This window comes from Canis aureus, chromosome 4 (genome assembly GCF_053574225.1).
Source record: "Canis aureus isolate CA01 chromosome 4, VMU_Caureus_v.1.0, whole genome shotgun sequence".
In the NCBI taxonomy this organism is placed as follows: domain Eukaryota; kingdom Metazoa; phylum Chordata; class Mammalia; order Carnivora; family Canidae; genus Canis; species Canis aureus.
Window position 1 is genome coordinate 37,456,484 of NC_135614.1, and position 14,599 is coordinate 37,471,082.

The following is a 14,599-nucleotide window of genomic DNA, read 5'->3' on the forward strand; positions in this document are numbered from 1 at the left end:
AGAACTACTTAGCAAAAAAGCATCAGAGAGCCAAGAAAAGGAAATCCAGAGCAGAGCCACATCTGTCTGTGATTTACACAGGGTTACCATATGATCAGCCTTCTTACTGTAATCCTTTTCCCCAGGTGAGGAAGTGAGAAGACAGAAAGTTAAGACATGGCACTTTATCATAATTTTCTCTTACCTGGAAGAAGCTTCAGGAAGCTAGACTGTGCTTGCCAGTTAGGTGTAGCCATGTGGCTGAGTTCTGAGGAGTAGAATGTGAATAGAAGTGACAAGCATCACTTCAAGCCCTGGTTCCTAAAACCCCCAGCGTGCGACTCTCCATGTCCTTTGCCTTCTGATCTGGTTCAAATGGGCACAGCACCCTTGGAAGCTGTGTGGCATAAACAGTGAGGCCACCGTTACAGATGGAGGATGCCTGACTTATCTCCTGCAGTAGGGCTGTCTGCCGATCCCAGGCACCCTGTTTTGAATTTATGTGATTAGGGAAGGGAAATTCCTTTGGTGTTTGAGTCACTGGATATTTTTGGTTAGTCATGAGAGCAGCTAGTATGAACTTAACTATTGGGGATCCCTGGGTGGCTCAGTGGTTTGGCGCCTGCCTTTGGCCCAGGGCGTGATCTTGGAGTCCCGGGATCAAGTCCCACGTCGGGTTCCCTGCATGGAGCCTGCTTCTGTCTCTGCCTCTCTCTCTCTGCTTCTCTCTCTGTCCTTCATGAATAAATAAATAAAATCTTAAAAAAAAAAGAACTTAACTATTACAACAGATTAAAACCTAATAAAATGCTAATAATTATAATACAATGGGAAAGTACAATGACAAAGTAGATCTGGAGAGGAGTGGGGATGTTCAGGGAAAGCTCTCTGGAAGAGAAAGCCTGCTGCTTCAGTTGTCACCTTGGGTAGAAAAATTAGTTTTTTGGCAAAGCCTTCTTCTTTGTGTTGCTCACTTCTGAACAGAAGTCCCTTGGGTGGAGCTGGCTGGTGTGTGGCCTGGGCCCAGGCCTCTGTGCCTTAGCTGCGAGGAAGACTGGGAGATCTGTTTTCCTGCTTCTACTTTGGGGAGGCAAGATGTATAAGGCAAGACCTTTCCTGCACAGGGAGAGTCTACAAAGCCCTGGGCAGCTAGAAAACATGACAAAGTCTATATACAGGCACTGTGCTAGGTATTGGGGATGAAGCAGTGAGTGTGACAAATCATAGTTCTTGCCTGTGAAATTTTCATATTGGTGGTCTTCAATACCTGACTTTTAATGGCCAAATAAAAGAGAGGGCCTCATTAATATGATGCCATTTGTGCTATGAAATAAGAACATATACAGATGATCCTATACATATAACAAACTACAAATTATGTACAGTGGGTTCTGATATGAATGTCCAATCTCCCCTTATTAGGTATTGGTGAGTTTAATCAATGCGATTAGGTAAACTATCTTTGTCTGGAACCACTTAGGATGTTTTTCCCCTGTAGCTCATGTTCCAATCTTCTTCAGTCAGTTTGACCCAACGCTCTTTCTGTTGAGTGCTGTATGGCTGGAGTGATAGGAGTGATAGGTCTTTGTATCAAAGCAGACAATCAAAGCAGTCACTATGTTTGCAACTGCTCAGAGCTTTATTTTTTTATTTTTTAAAATTTTATTTATCTATTCACGAGAGACACAGAGAGAGAGAGAGGCAGAGACACAGGGAGAGAGAGAAGCAGGCTCCATGCAGGGAGCCTGACGTGTGACTTGATCCAGGGTCTCCAGGATCACGCCCTGGGCCAAAGGTGGCGCTAAACCTCTGGGCCACCAGGGCTGCCCTAGCTTTATTTTTTTTTAATTTTTAAAGATTATTTATTTGAGAGAGGGAGAGTGCACACACACATGAGTGGGGGAGGGGTGAGAGGAAGAGAGAGAAGCAGACTCCCTTCGGAGCAGGGAGCCCAGCAAAGGACTCAATCCTAGGACTAGGAGACCATGACCAGAGCTGAAGTCAAACACTTGCCAACTGAGCCACCCAGGTGCCCCTCAAAGTTTCTTTTACTATTAAAGTCTATCAACTGTATAGCAAGGGCAATTTTGTTTTCTTACACAAAGCCTGCGAAATGCCTGCCCTCCCTCCCATTGCTACTCGGAATGATCTCTGCCAACCACCTAGCTGTCTCACATTCTCTGCCTTGGCCCAGCAACACGTGGCAAGAAGACAGACTGAGGTCGGAGTTGAAAATGCATTGAATCACGGAAGGCTTCTTCTCTCCTATGGAAGACACGCAAGCAGAGGGTTGGGCCCTTGCCTTCATGTTTCATCGCAGTACTTGGTACCTTGCACATGGCCTAGGACATCAGGCATTTAATATACATTTAGTGAGTGGATGGCTGAATTATCCATGGTGGTGGTACCATAGCGTTTCACTTCTGAATGGGAAAAGCAACATGGAAATTAATTTTTAAAATCAAAATAAATTAAACACTTGAACTTTATCTCTATGCAAACAGGGAGTCTCATTTTCAAATAATACAACAGTTCTGGAATAAGATGACCCAAGAAAGCTTCATCTGATTTTATGGTACTGTATTAACAGACCTAAATCCAGTTTCTAGCAGAGTCATATTATCAGGTTAGCCAAGCTCCATCTTAAACAGCAAGATCAAAAGGCCCTCATGCTATGACCATAACAATTTTTGGGCAGCCCGGGTGGCTCAGCAGTTTAGTGCTACCTTCAGCCCAGGGCCTGATCCTGGAGACTTGGGATGGAGTCCCACGTTGGGCTCCCTGCATGGAGCCTGCTTCTCCCTCTGCCTGTGTCTCTGCGTCTCTCTCTCTCTCGTTCTCTCCTGTGTGTCTCTCATGAATAAATAAATAAAATCTTTAAAAAACAATTTTTGCTGGAGTGATGCTGAGGAACTCAGATCTTCTGCTGGGTAGCAGAGTCAATCAATCACATTGGCATCCACATGAATGGACCCCAAAAAGGGAAGTGTACTTTTAAAATACAGTACACTATTTCCATTACTCTCTTTCAATGTGACTTTATATCTGATTTTTCTGGATAAAAACCAACATTCTTGAGACAAAGTTAGTCAGTTAATTGGGATGATCTCACTGAAAACCATCAAAACTGTAGATCTTATAACCATCTTCCTTTTGTCCATTGAAGTATCGTGATACCTGATGTTTCCAAGCTCACACTCAGCTTCCTGCCAGCCTCACTCCACTCCCTTGCTGACCTCAAGAAAAGCCTGTTGACCTCAGGGAGGTAGCTGTGCTTTCTTTTCCTTAACATGGATAACACTACAGTTCCTCCAAGCTCACCAGGCTCTCTGGTCTCTTCTTATAAGGACAATGTTCCCATCATGAAGGCACTATCATCATGACTTCATCTGACTCTAATTACCTCCCACAAGTCACATCTCCAAACCCCTTCACACTGGGGGATTAGAGCTTCAACATATGAATTTTGGGAACACAAACACTTAGTCCATAACAACCAACTGAGCAGTTGCTCTCTGGGCCAGGAAGGAAACTGACTGCATGACATCCCTTTAAAGACCAAAGGCCAGGGGCACCTGGGTGGCTCAGTAGTTGAGCATTTGCCTTCTGCTCAGGGCATGATCCTGGGGTCTTAGGATTGAGTTCCACATCAGTTTCCCCATGGGGAGCCTGCTTCTCCCTCTGCCTATGTCTCTGCCTCTCTCTCTCTGTGTCTCTCATGAATAAATAAAATCTTAAAAAAAAAAAAAAAAAACCAAAGGCCAAAGCACTGACTGGGCTTCAAGGTCTCTGCACACACAGGTCCCTGCTGCCATCATTTCTGCCACCAAAGTCTTTAGGGCACTCTGAAGTAAGGGGCAAGGTGAAATTATTTTATTTTAAACCAAAATATTCAGTGTTTAAAGGTGGCAGGGCACAGACTATAAATGTTTGCCTTATCAGAAAAGCACAGAAAACAAGTGGCATTTTGACATGTTTATAAAATGCATCACTGGGGAAACTGCTCTCAGAGAAGTACTAGAACAGAAAATCCACCAAACATCAAGACCCTTGTTCTGCTGGGTATATGGCAGCTACAAGCTAATGCTCTCATCCCATTTCAAAGTGCCACCCAGGTTCGGCTCCAAGGCCTGCAATCATTGTGCTTATTCACCAAAGGGTCTATGCAAACTTCCCAGCAGGCCAAGCCCCCATGAGGATAAGGCAAAGCATTTAGAACACTAAAAAGTCACCTTAGATATAGGAACAACAATCAAGACACCTAACATTTACTCAAAGCCACTAGGAGCCATGCACTGTTCTAAGCATCTTCCATATATTATCTTATTTAGTTCTACCCACAGCCTGTGAATGACTAAATCATTTCCCCTAGTTTGAGAAGACAACATTTCCTCTCTTTCAGTTTATTTTTATAGATGTTGTCTGTTTGCATAGGATAGGGGTTAAGAGCTGGGGTTTTGTAGTCAGATTGCTTGGGGTCAAATCAAGAGTCACCCTGACTCCTTGCTATGTGACCTCAAGCAAGTTACTTAACATAAGCCATGGTTTCTTCATCTTTAAAGTGGAGATACTAAGGTGTCCTTCACAGAGGTGTTGCAAGAATTAAGCATGATAAAAATACAGAGAACGTTTAGACAATCCCTGGCAAATAATAACTGATCAACGAACGTTAGCAATCATCTTACCCCATCTCACAATTGTAGTTATTTGTCATCCATTCTGGACAACTTACTAGGGAACAGTATATGGGGGAGACTACACTCTCTCCCAACTTCTAAAAGGTATCTGTTGAAAAATAAACCTTTGGCACCTAACCAGTGGCTAAAATTTCATCAATGGCTTCATACTTAATATAGGGTTACTGTAAAGACAATAATAGCCAATTAGGTCATGTTTCTCTGAGTAAGGAATATTCCATTAGTTAAGTCAAAGTCTTTGGTTATCAGGCTGGAGAGACTTTGTCTCCATATTCTACTTGGCCAAAGACAGCTAACCTTCCCCAAAGTGGTGGCCAGCACCATGAGGAAATCTACACAGCCCAGCAGCAGCAGCTCAAAAGCAGAGCAGGTATGAGTTACTCATCCTATCTGTGCCTTGGCCAGCCTTGCTACCCCTCTATTTTTTACCTGCAGTTCCTTCTTTTCCATCCTTCATGTGAATGCTGGAGCCTCTCATCATATCATAGGCAGATGATAACACAGAGTGGTTAGGCGGTCCTGGGACCTGTATTAACAGTATCCTATGATACTGTCCGTATCTAGTGGTCATGAATTTTTCATTTATGTGGATTGTTTAGAAAACATTACCTAGGGATGCCTGGGTAGCTCAGTGGTTGGGTGCCTGCCTTTGGCTCAGGTCGTGATTCTGGGATCCCAGATCGAGTCCTGCATCAGGCTCCCTGTAGGGAGCCTGCTTCTCCCTCTGCCTGTGCCTCTGCCTCTCTCTCTCTCAGTCTGTATCTCTCATGAATAAATAAATAAATCTTAAAAAAAAAAAAAAAGAGAACATTACCTAATCTATTACCTTCAGTGGCAAGAGAGAAAATAATCCTTTCAAAACACCAGAGGCAGCTAGCTACCTTTCTGCATTTAGAACCACCACACCATTACCATAGAAAGAAGTGTGGGAGGATTTGAACAAATAAGCTGCCAGCTGTCAGCCTTCCCTCTCATAGCACATTTACTATCCAGATAATACTCACATCAACAGAAACAGCAGTAAATCATTTAGTCCAGAAGAGAAGCACGATACGAGTCTTTGGTCATTTGTTAATGTCAATGCTTGGTATAAAATTCAGGAGCCCAATGAGTACCTCTAGCTTCCTCCAGCACAAATTACATTGCAAATGTAGGCCAACTGTCTTAAAAATCTGGTCTGTGGTCACAAGGAAAATTAGGTGGGAAAGGATACATAAATAGAGCCTACCTATCCTTCTGGGAAAAACAAAACAAAACAAAACAAAAAACAAAACAAAAAAACAAAAGCAATGCAAAGTGCTTGTCCTACTAAAGGAAGGTAAACAATATAAACTCCCAATGATAACAGGCAGTTCTTCACCCTTTGGCTATCTTTGGGAAGTGAGCCTATTAGTGTTCTATTTTGAATCTATGTCACATGTGTCCTATCTAGAGACAATGTACTGAATTTCAATGAAACATCGGGAATAGGATAGAAGATCTATTTTGAAATGCAATTCCCTTCCCCCTACTCCAAGACTATTGATAGATGACAAAAAGGAAAGAAATGAAGAAATGCATTTTTCTTAAGGAAATGTGCTTATCAACATCATCATCATTACTAGTTATTTCTTAATGTCCCACTCTGTACAAATAAGTTCAATGATCCTTGATGTGTTTAAGCACAGGCTTGAGAACTTCTAATGGAAAATCGTTTAGAGACAACCAAAAGGAAGCAGGAATAAATAACCTTTAAAACTCTTCTCCAGCTCTAGATTCTATTGTTCTGTTTGCTAAATTTAATATAAAAAGGGAAATGTCTGCCCTTAGGCAGTTAATAATTTAGTTATGAAAGCATAGCTGAGGCAAGCATCTTTAGCTTTAAGAAAACAAAAATAATATTTGGCAGCTTATTATCTTCGCTTGTCTAAACAAGATATATGAAGGAGATAAGCAAGAGGATTGATTTAGGGCTAAAGAATTCAAAAGGAGAGTTTAGGGCAAGTGTTAAAATGAGTGTTAGAGCAAAGAAGTATTAATTGAGTTTCATTTGAACCTGAGGTTGGCTTGGGGGTTGGGGGGCTAATGTTTATGGTCCACAGAGTTTAAGATTAAAAAAAAAAAAAAAAGACTTGTCTTTCTTGGTTAGAAGACAGAGAGTATATTTCAGATCAATTTATCTTTCTCTTACAATCCATATTAATGGACCATGTTTTCAGTGAGCCCATGAATCTCTAATTTTTAAGTAACAGACTGAATGGAGATAATGCTAATCTGAGCCTGTGCTCTGTAATGAGAAGCATCACACATATTCTTTGGTTGGCATGTGTGGAGGCCGAGAAAAATTAAGGCCATCCCACCTAAAGTTTAGCATTAGCACAAGTACAGCCATCTTAGGCCCCTGTGAATAAGAGCTGAACTTTATGGGAAAAACTGCAGAATGTCCTCAATGTCCTCAGCAGGTAATACCATATCAGAAAGACAACAGAGCTCAGAATTGCCCTCAGCAGATAATCCCATATCAGAAAGACAACAGAGCCCACAACTGTGGTAGAAAGTCCCATATTAGAATGAGAACAGAGCTCAATGCCCTTAAGCCCCATATCAGAATGTAAACAGAACTTGAGAAATTCCTCCACCCCTTCTGAAAATCCCCTAGACCAGCCTATAAAAAACCCAGCTGTAACCCACTTCAGGGTCCAAGTCGCTGCTCCGCTGTGTCAGGTATGCTTGGACCCAAGCTCAAGCTTGCTAATAAACCCTCGTGCGCTTGCATTGGTGTCGGCTCCTTGGTGGTTTCTCGGATTCGCAATCTTGGGTACAACACATGCCCATAGAGTTTGTCATATTTTTGGCTGAAAATCAGTCTAATCAAAATGGAAAATCCCAGGCAGGAAAAAATACACAATAGGAATACAAAAAATTATTCTGATTCCAGCTTCTTAGCAAAAATTAAACAATATTATGCTTTATTCCTTAACAATTGGTATTTTTCATTTAATTTTGTTAATATGTTGAATCATATTAATTTTCTAATGTTAAACCAAATGCAACCAAACTTGCATTTAAGAGACAAATCCAACATAGTCAAAATACGTGATATTTATTATTGATGTTAGTTTCCTAGTGTTTTGTCTAGGATTTTTGCATCTCTGTTCAAAAGTAAAATTGGCCTTATAACTTTTCTTTCTTATACTAGCCTTGTCACATTTTGGTACTAAAATTATGTGTGTTTTGGGGAGCCTGGGTGGCTCAGTGGTTTAGCACCGCCTTCAGCCCAGGGCGTGATCCTGGAATCCCAGGATGGAGTCCCACATCGGGCTCCCAGCATGGAGCCTGCTTCTCCCTCTGCCTGTGTCTCTGCCTCTTTCTCTGCGTGTCTCTCATGAATAAATAAATAAAATCTTTAAAAAAATAAAATAAAATAAAATTATGTGTGTTTATATGAGACTGGAATTATTTGTTTTTGAATATTAGGCAGAACTTGCCAGTGAAGCTGCCTGGGCCTAGAGTATTCCTTGTGGACATTTTTTAAATTATTGTTTTAATTCCATTTTTAGTTTTAGAACTATTCAGATTTTACATTCCTTAATAAATCAGTTTTAGTAAGTTATATTTTCCTGGGAATTTCCTTATTTCTTTTAAAATTTTTTTTTATTTTTTTATTTTTTTGTTTTTAAAATTTTATTTATTTATTCATGAGAGACAAAGAGGTAGAGACATAGGCAGAGGGAGAAGCAGGCTCCACACAGAGAGCCTGATGCGGGACTCAATCCCAGGACCCCGGGACCACACCCTGAGCCGAAGGCAGACACTCAACCACTGGGCCACCCAGGCATCCCTCTTAAAATATTGGCAGAAACTGTTCATACTATTTTCTTTCTGTTCATGTATACAGTATCTATAGTGATGTCTCCTGTGCACTCCTTATATTGATTATAACAAACCCTGACTTGGCCACCTACTCTGCCAAAAATAGTGTTGGCTTGGCAGGATGACAGGCTTGACTTAGTTGCTACATGTGCATATCAGAGACCCCTGGATGCCCTACTTCTGTTACATATATGCCTTATCTATATAACATATGACCTTCAGCCAGCCCTGTGTATAGCTAACCAAAAAATCCAGATATAGCCAATCAACTGTGCCCAGGTGTTTCACATTTGTGATAAGGACTGAGACAATTTGTGGTCTTCTTTTCCACCAAACCTCAACCTAGAGAACTTTTCCTGTACTCCATGCTTGATTGGGTTGTCTGTTTTCCACTCAGTAATCAATCCCAGGTCTCTAATGGTCTTTATTTTTTCTCTTTAACAATTATTTGTGCCTTTTTTTTTTTTTTACTTTAGCCATCTTGCCGTGAAGTTATCAATTTCATAAGTATTTTTTTTTTAAAAATCTTTAGTTTTTATTGTGCCTCTATATTGTGTGCTTGTTTTATATCTCATTAATATTCCTTATTTTGTTATATCTTTCCTTCTATTTTGTTTTTATTTTGGTGCTATTTTTCTAAATTCTTGAAACAGATGTTCAACTCAGCCCTTTTCTTACATTGTCTACGTAGATAGAGAGGTATCTTTCATTTTCTTATAAAGCCATCAGATTTCCTCTAAGTACTGCATTTCAATGGATATTTTCATAATCCTTCAATTCAAATTATTTTTTTAAAAGATTTTATTTATTTATGCATGAGAAAGAGAGAGAGGCAGAGACACAGGCAAAGGGAGAAGCAGGCTCCCTGTGGGGAGCCCAAGGTGGCACTCGATCCCGGGACTCAGGGATCATGCCCCAAGTCTAAGGCAGATGTTCAACCAATGAGCCACCCAGGTATACCTCAAGTTATCTTTGAATGTTCATAATTTTGTCTTAGATCCATGGGTTATTTCAAAGTATGTTCCTTAGTTTCCCATCTTATGGAGTTTGAGCAGTGTCATTGATTTGTAGGTTCATTGAACTATATTCTGAATACAGTGGAATGAACCTACAAATCAATAACACTACCAAGCAGATTTTTACAATCCATTCTTACCATCTATATTTTATTTGTAGAATTTAATCTACTTACATTTAATTGAATTACTAATACAAGGATTAAGTTCTTTCATCTCATTTTGTTCTTCCTGTACATCTATTTGTTCTATATTTATTTCTCTTTTCTTCCCTTTTTATTTTTTTTATTTATTTTTTTTAAAGGAAGAAATAAGACACTTTTTTAATTTTTTAAATTTTTTTTATTTTTATTTTTTTAATTTATGATAGTCACAGAGAGAGAGAGAGAGAGAGAGGCAGAGACACAGGCAGAGGGAGAAGCAGGCTCCATGCACTGGGAGCCCGTTGTGGGATTCGATCCCGGGTCTCCAGGATCGCGCCCTGGGCCACAGGCAGGCGCCAAACCGCTGCGCCACCCAGGGATCCCTTTTCTTCCCTTTTTAAAAAAATTTTTTTTTGAGAGAAAGAGAGAGAGAGTGGGGGAGAAGCAGAGGGAGTGGAAGAGAGAGAATCTTAAGCGGGCTCCACACCCAGAGCAGAGCATGACCCAGGGCTTGATCTCATGACCCTGAGATCATGACATGAGCCAAAATCAACAGTCAGACTCTTAATTGACTGAGCCAGCTAGGTGCCACTCTTTTCTTGCCTTTTTGAAAATTCTCTCATTCCATTTTTTTAAACCTGTATGTTTGAGAGTTAAACATTTTCTTCCTAGGGGCACCTGGCTGGCTCAGCCAGAAGAACATGAGACTCTTGATCTCATGGTTATGAGTTCAAGCCCCACACTGGGTCTAGAGATTAATTAACTATATAAATAAATAAACTTTAAGAAAGAAATAAAATTAAAAATTTTTTCTATTTTAATGATTATGTTAGAAATTACAACATGCATCCTTAATTTATTAAAATATATAGTTTATCCCGGGACAACTGCATCCCGATGTTTATAGCAGCAATGTCCACAATAGCCAAACTGTGGAAGGAGCCTCGGTGTCCATCGAAAGATGAATGGAGGGGATCCCTGGGTGGCTCAGTGGTTTAGTGCCTACCTTTGGCCCAGGGTGTGATCCTGGAGTCCCGGGATCAAGTCCCACATCAGGCTTCCTGCATGGAGCTTGCTTCTCCCTCTGCCTGTGTCTCTGCCTCTCTCTGTGTCTCTCATGAATAAATAAATAAAATATTTTTAAAAAAAGATGAATGGATAAAGAAGATGTGCTCTATGTATACAATGGAATATTCCTCAGCCATTAGAAACAACAAATACCCACCATTTGCTTCGACGTGGATGGAACTGGAGGGTATTATGCTGAATGAAATAAGTCAATTGGAGAAAGACAAACATTATATGTTCTCATTCATTTGGGGAATATAAAAAATAGTGAAAGGGAATAAAGGGAAAAGGAGAAAAAATGAGTGGGAAATATCAGAAAGAGAGACAGAACATGAGAGACTCCTAACTCTGGGAAACAAACTAGGGGTGGTGGAAGGGGAGGAGGGCGGGGGGTGGGGGTGACTGGGTGATGGGCACTGAGCGGGGCACTTGATGGGATGAGCACTGGGTGTTATTCTATATGTTGGCAAATTGAACACCAATAAAAAATAAATTTATTAAAAAATAATAAAATAAAATATATAGTTTATCAATATATTTATGTTTCTCTGGACAATATAAGAACCTTAGAAAACATTAGTCTATTCATCCCACTCAAACTTATAAGCTACTATTATTTTATATTTATTTTCCCTAAAATCTCCAAGACAAAGTATTATTGTTTTACACTCTTTATGTTTACCCACATATTTACCACTTTCTTTATTCTTCTTTCTCTCTTGCAACTCAGAACTTCTATCTGGAACCACTATCATTTTGCTTGAAATATATCCTTTAGAATTTCTCCTAATGAAGGTCTCCTCTAGGTTTATGTTTGTCTTCAAATGTCTTTATTTCATCTTGGTTCTTTTTTCCAAAAAAAAAAAAGATTTATTGATATACTTTGGAGAGAACACACACACAAACGAGCATGGGAGGAGAAGGGCAGAGAGAGAATCTCAAACAAACTCCTCATTAAGTGTGGAGCCCAACCATGAGGCCTGATCTCACAACACTGAGGTCATGACCTAAGCCAAAATCAAGAATCAGATGCTCAACCAACTGAACTGCCCAGGTATCCCTCATCTTGGTTGTTGAAAGATACTTTTGCTATGTATGGTATGTTGTCAGTTACTTTTTCTCAGTACATAGAGGACAAAGGAATGCCACTGTCTGCTGCCTTCCATTGTTCTCAAGAGTGAGCTCTCAGCCTAAATGTTGCTCCTTTGAAAGTAATCTACCTCTTAAGAAGGAAAAATAAACTTTCTGGATTGCCCTTTGTCTTTGGTATTCCACAGGCTCACTATAATATGTCTTAATATCTAATTACGTTACTTGATTTGTATATATTTTTCCATTTTTCCTGCTTAGGACTCATTGGTGTTCAGAATCTACTGGTTACAATCTTTTATTAGTTTTCAAAAATTATTAGCCTTTATTTCAAATGCTGCTTCTATTTCATTCTTTCCTCTCCTTCTCAACATAGGAGGAGATTCTATCCTATGTTAAACTTTTCTGAGACTTACTAGTTTTTCTTAGATCCCTTTCTTCTTCTGTGTTTTCTAAATAATGTCCTCTAAACTTTCTTCTATTTCACTAATTCTCTTTTCATTGTTGTTAACTTTAATTGAGTTTCTATTTCAGTTACAAGATTTCTCATTTCTAGATGTTCATTTAGCTTTTGGTTTTCTTTTGCTAGTTTGGATTTTTTTTCTGAACATAGTAAACATAATTACCTTGTATTCTGAATCTGATGATTCCAATAAATGAAATCTTGATGGGTCTTTTTTTCATGCTAATTCTTGCTCCTTTTGTACTCAGTAATTTTAGATACTGAGTTGCCCATATTCCTTTGAAAGTTATTTCTGGGGATGCCTGGGTAGCTCAGTGGTTGAGCATCTGCCTTTGGCTCAGGGTATGATCCCGGGCTGGGGATCGAGTCCCACATCAGGCTCCCTGCATGGAGTCTGCTTCTCCTCCCTCTGCCTATGTCTCTGCCTCTCTCTCTCATTGTGTCTATCATGAATAAATAAATAAAATCTTAAAAAAAAAAGAAAGTTATTTCTGGATATTCTTTTAGAACTGGTTTGCTTATCTCCAAGGCAATTTCCCTGAGAATATTCTGATGGTAGTATACAGACTGTTGTACTTCTGGTTCAACCTTACAAAGAGGGAAGAGCCCTCTAGTAGTCTAGCTTTTGAAAAAGAGGGCATATATATAAATATATATTTATATATATAATATATATTAATTTTATTCATGTGAGATACAGACAGAGACGCAGAGACACAGGCAGAGGGCTCCATGCATGGAAACCAATGTAGGATTCAGACCCAGGACTCAACTCAATCACGCCCTGAGCTGAAGGCATATGCTCCATGACTGAGCCACCCAGGTGTCCCAAGAGGGTATATATCTTTTATTAGATTCCCCACCTGAGCAGTCCTTGAAATTTGTTTTTTGTTCTTAGGGGCCACGTGGTTATGTAATCCAAAGTTTGATTTTACCAGGTTCAGACAATAGTTTCAAGGTAAAAGTGGCTTGATAATCCAGGTCTTCTCAATCACTTAGATTTTAGACTCAGAAATCTTTACTATTTGCTAGATATAGATGTATGTTTTTGTTTTTTTTTTTTGATATAGATGTATGTTAAAGGAGGACTTAAAATATATTTATTTCAGCTTTTAATATTATTTTCTGCTAGATAATATGTCTTGACATCAACTATACTACTTGATATGGGAATCAATATTGATTCTTTGATTATGACTATATGAATTGTGATGATGTAAACTATATATTCACAAATGGGCTATGACTACTTCTTTTAATGAACAGTTTCTTTTGTTTTCCCTATAATTTTTTTTTTTTTTTTGTATTTTCATGTTGTTTTCTGGATCATGAGTGATGGGGAGGCACAGAGGGAGAAGCAGACACCTCACTGAACAGAGAGCCCTGATGCAATGTGGTGACCCAAGCCCAGGACCCTGAGATCATGACCTGTGCTGAAGGCAGATGCTTAACTGACTGAGCCACTGAGGCACCCCATTACACTTCACTTCTAACTTGTTTTCACTCTTTGTTTCATGGTTTCAAGTATTTCTCTTTCTAGGTGATCTCCTTTTTTTTTTGGAGGTCTAGTAGATTTTGAAGATATTAGGCATGGGAAGTAAATTTTCTGAAACTTTGCACTCAAAGTCTTTTGCATGAAAACACTTATCTTTGGGGCACCTGGGTGGCTCAGTGATTGACCATCTGCCTTCAGCTCAGGTCATCATCCCAGGGTTCTGGGATCAAGTCCCATATCAGGCTACCCACAGGGAGCCTGCTTCTCCCTCTGCCTATGTCTCTGCCTCTCTCTGTGGGTCTTTCATGAATAAATGAATAAAATATTTTTTAAAAAATAGAAAAAAATATCTTTAAAAAAAAGGAAAACACTTATCTTCTATCCTTATACTTCATTAATAAGTCAGTAAGGAATTCTAAGTTGAAACCATTTTCCTTTAAAATTTTAAAGACATTGCTCATTTAATAACTGTCATTGTTTTTGAGAAGTCGGAAGCCATTCTGATTCCAAATCGTTCTTATTTGTCCTGTTTTATATTTTCTCTGGAAGTTTGAAGAATCTTTCCTTTGTCTCTAATGTTATGAAATTTCCCAGTGATTTGTGTCCTTACACTTTATGGTAGGTGATACCTGAGGCTCTTTTTATTAAGAAACTCACATCCTTCAGTTTGCAAGACAATCTCATGGACCATTTTTTTTTTTTTTTTTTTTTCATGGACCATTTTGTAGATGATTTCTTCTCTTCTGTTTTTTTTTGTTTACTCTTTCTAGAACAGCGATTTTCCGAGTGGTAGTCAT

At 39.4% G+C, this 14,599-nt stretch overlaps 1 long non-coding RNA gene across 1 annotated transcript in view; it reads right to left on the reverse strand.

The window, feature by feature from the left end:
- LOC144312534 (uncharacterized) overlaps positions 1-14,599 on the reverse strand; it is a 181,740-nt gene that overhangs the window by 35,226 nt on the left and 131,915 nt on the right. The window contains exon 5 of the long non-coding RNA XR_013378037.1: positions 185-376. This is a non-coding gene — a long non-coding RNA (uncharacterized LOC144312534). The remainder of the gene's footprint in view (positions 1-184; positions 377-14,599) is intronic.